Genomic DNA, 4,812 nt, shown 5'->3' on the forward strand with positions numbered 1-4,812 from the left:
TTGCAGTTTAGCATTTTGGATATTGCAGACGAGAAAAATTGCAGTCTAGCGTATTGGATATTGCAGACCTTGAAAATTTATTCTTGAGCATTTTTTATGATGGCCACATGATTGCTTATTATTCGTTCACATATACAAATGATTGGCTAGGAATGGTGGTATGTTGTTACTTTAAGAGATGTTGTCATTTCAACACAAACCATGGATTAACTGTTATATCTGTTTATAGACTCCCTTGTTAAGTCGCTATCTAGGTTAATTATACTATAAATATATTATATTAATTTACGTACTTTACAATTGATAACAAACCCCACACTATGCCTGCATCAAGCAACGTGAGTCAAAAGTTTATTAATACTACATGAATCTCGTTGCTCAATCGACTAATTAAGATATCATTGATTACTCTATATCCAAGACTTAACTGGCCAAAATAGCTAACAAATGGCAGTTGGCTACACCACATTTTTTTTTTCTAAATATAATTAGGTCACAGCCTCGCAGGAGATAGTCAGATATATAGTCATGACTTAAAATTGTTAAAATTATTTAAATTAATAAGGGGTTTTAGATAAAATATCATCAACTTCAAGCAAAATCTTGCATTTTTTCAAACTTCAGATTGGAACCCAACCTGCCCAGACTTCACTCATTTTAGGCGAAATCAAAACATATATGGAATTATGGATGTCAACTAATCTATTTATAGACGCTAACTAAAACATCTAAAATTTTATTCAAGAATCCGAATTGGATGAACGTGACATATATAGTTCAAATGAATAATTTATATATCAAGTCCAAAAATGATGACGACGATTTGAGAGATAAGCCAAGGCAAGAAATATACACGGACTTCGATTCCTTAACGATGATAAGGACTCGTTTGATAAAAAAGATGAGATATGAGAAGATAAGTAAAATAAGATAAGAAATACGAGCTTTATGTCAAGATATGCAAAGATATAATTTATTTTGGTTGATGTTTGATTGAAAAGAAATTATCTATTTTTGTAAAATATATTATATAACATGGCTTAACTTGATAAATTGGTAGGTTACATAAACATGGTTAAAGTTATAATTTTGGTAAGATTGGTTAGGGCCCTTGTCTTATATTGGGCTTTGAGTTAAGCTTATCTATGATATCAAACCATTAGAAATGTCTATATACAATTCTTTATCTTGGTATTACTAACTTATCAAACACGCCCTAAGAGTAATAAATATGCGACTCAAATTTAATTAATTTAAGTCTTGACTTTGAACCAAAAAGTTTTTTATTTGTGCCCATCATCTTTTCTTATCAAGACAATGAGTAATTTTATTTTAGTCGTTTATACTTAAAATCTATCGTGCCCGCATTTTCTAAGGATAGAAAATAGGATTGATTACTAGAGGAGGACTAAAGAAGCGGGGAATAAAGGAGAAGAACAAAATATGTACGACCAAACCAATTGAATAACTGCAAAACTTGAATACGACAAAGTGATGTCTCAAACAAAGACTCAAAGATAATCAAACCACTAACAAAAATAAATTCTCAGCGGAAGCGTTCAAGGCATGGAATATGTCGAGTATGAAGACACGACACCACCAATAATACTAAACAAGACTTAATCTTCAAAGACTCTGTTCAACATCCACCACGTCCGTCGCCGCTCAACCTGCACATTTTTTAAAAAATATGTAGGGCTGAGTACTTGATGCACTCAGTGGACACGCCATGATATAGTTTGTCAAGCCATAATTGAGTGACCTTGGGGGTTTTAACTTTAAAAGATGCCCAAGTACACTAAAAGTTATATTTCACAAGTTCGGTTGCACAACCATTTTCCATCCACATCCACCATCACCATACCATATCTGAACATACATGACAAAGAATGTGGTCACGAACCAAGTCATTAGACCGGCCAACTCATAAGAGATGGCTCCCGATCTACGTGGTGTACACTAGTCCGAGTAGGGTTTGCGGCCCTACAAGGACCCGAATTCGATTAAACATACATGGAAAAGCCACTTCAAATAGGTTCCATCAAAACATAAAAGCATGGCAAGACAAACATTTTTCACCTCCTTTTCACAACAAAATATATTTAGGACCAGTGACGAAGCCTGAAACTTTATATTGGAGGCCCGAAGCTTAGGTACTTTAGTGTTGGCATTTTTTTGCAATTTTTGTAGCATCCGTAATGGGGAATCGCAAAAGATATACTAGTAGATGAATAATGAGAGGAAAAAAGAGAGAATATACTATATGCTTATTATAAACTAGAAATATACTATATGCTTATTATTGTTACAAAACAAGGCACAAGTAAATTACAATATAAAACTAAAAAAAGTTGGATATGTGAAAGTAAAACTATTAGACATAATAAAGTGTAAGAAAATAAAACAAGGATATTTGTTTTTTTATAAGCCGAAGGATTTGATCTTGGAAACATAATATTGTAAGAAAATAAAACAAATTCTTGGAAGTCAAAGTGTAAAAAAAATGATTTGTGACTGAATGAATTGAACTTTGGGAACATTAAACAAACTCCTAGACTGATTTGGGCTTAAACCAACTATGCTACTCTCAATCTCAATTTTTATAATAGCATATACTAATAATGGTATAAGCTTTGGCCCCCCATGCCCCATAGTGACTTCATCACTGTTTAGGACATAGTCCTTATTTAAAAAAGGAAAATTCACCCAAACGCTTAACTCTTCAATCAACTTTTTGTTCCATCTCAAACAATATGCAAGAGTTCACTATTTTTGAAATAACATGATATGCTAAAATTAGACTTCGCAAAATAAATAAATTTAAAAACGATGCATGCATCCTATGTGTGTATCAAAACATCCTCTATCATTTCCTCAAAATAATATAAGTAAGGTCCTAATATTTTCCCGATTTAATTCGTCGCCAAGAATCTGCCCAACACTATTTAATTAAACCCCAAGCTAAACAAGTACTACTAAAGTGGCCCAAACAAAATAATTAAAGTGGCCCAACTAAAAGAATTAAAGTGGCCCAATACTTAACAACTAAAGAAAAAGGAAAGGGGTCAGTACGTATGCCCCCAAGTCACCCACGTCTCTCTCTCATCTCCTTTTTCACCAAAACAGAACAGGAGGCACCATGCTCCTGCTTCTCAACCTCCCTCATCTCCTTTTTCACAATTTAGCAAGCACCATGCTCCTCAAAATTTGAGATTTCACAATTTCACAATTATTCACAATTTGGTACTTATGGTTGGAGATTTTTCTGGTTAGTGAAGATATGGGGAAAACCGTTTGGTGACGTGCTTGGGAGAAATATATTTGACCAAAATTTTGATTGAATGATTAGCATAAATAATTACTCCTCCCATTTCTTCATAGTTGAGTCATTTTTCCATTTCGAGAAGTTTCTTCATAGTTGAGTCGTTTCTATATATGGTAAATTTTTACTCTCTTACTTTACTCTCTCTTACTTTATTTACTCTACTTTATTCACTTTATACTTTATTCTCTCTATCTTTTCCTCTCTCTTACTTTTTTATCTATTTATTTAACACACCCAACATTCATTTTTAAAACTCCGTGCTGAAAAATTCCGCCTCAACTATGAAGAAACGGAGAGAGTACTATTTTGGGCTTCTAAAAATTAGTCCCAAATAAAAAGAAATAAAATGGCTAGAGGGATAGGCCCAAATATTTGATTTAGAACATTGATTAAATTGTGGTGTTTTATTTTAGTAGGTGTTATTCCAAGTACTTGTAAACGAACGCTCAATTCTCCCATCGACGAATCACATGTCATTCTCGTCGACAACTTACACCACACAATTTAATCAACAACAAATAAAGCATTCATTATTTCCAATCGTAACCAAATCAAAATAAAGACGGTATCTTACTCGAGGTCTATCACTCGCTTGATCTCAGTACAAAATCTTAACGTGAAAAACTAAAAATAAAAGCACGCAATACAAAATCTTACTTGTAAACTTTTAATTCTAAATTAATAATATAGCAGTAGTTAACCGTAATTTTATAGAGAGATGCGCGTGTCCAAAACTCGTGGAAACTCATATGTAAGTTCGTTATCATTAATACTACTCTATATGTTTTCTTAGGACTGAAATAATATTCAGGAAATTAATTTTTGATATAATGTTTTTATGTTATGCTTATATTTTTATTTTTAAAAAATATTTTTTATATAATATCTATAGGGGCGGACGAAAAAAAATATTGATAGAGATTTTACTAAGCTTAATTTTATAATCGAATACATGTACTAAGAGAAGTGATCAGTGTTTAACTAATTTTAAAGATATAACTAGAGAATAGATCTCAACCACATATTAACTTAATCCAATGATTAATAAAAGTGCACATTATTAATTAATAAAAATTGCATAGGGGTGTTTTTGGAAATAAACTTTGTTCCCATATTCTCACATACGCATTCCATTCACGCATTATCTCTCTCTATTTCTATTATCATTTTCTCTCTCTGTGTGTGCCTATCTCTGGCCGTCACCGTGATGCGTCGGAGGCGCTTCGGCGGAGGAATGTGGAGCTAGAGAGGGAGCTCCGGAGCAGCCTGGAGGGAGAGGAGAGGGTGGAGGAGGAGTTGCAGATGACGTGGCAGCACGTACGGTAGGTGGAGGAGCGGCTCTGCAGCGAGCTTGAGGAGCTGGAGGCGGAGGCTGTCGATCAACCATGGAATCTACGGCTCAGATCACGCTTCTTATGGAGAAGCTTTCTGCTTCTAACAAACTTCTTCATTCCCTCTTGCTCAATAATCTATCTCTATCTTTGTAG

Source organism: Salvia hispanica, chromosome 4, assembly GCF_023119035.1.
Source record: "Salvia hispanica cultivar TCC Black 2014 chromosome 4, UniMelb_Shisp_WGS_1.0, whole genome shotgun sequence".
In the NCBI taxonomy this organism is placed as follows: domain Eukaryota; kingdom Viridiplantae; phylum Streptophyta; class Magnoliopsida; order Lamiales; family Lamiaceae; genus Salvia; species Salvia hispanica.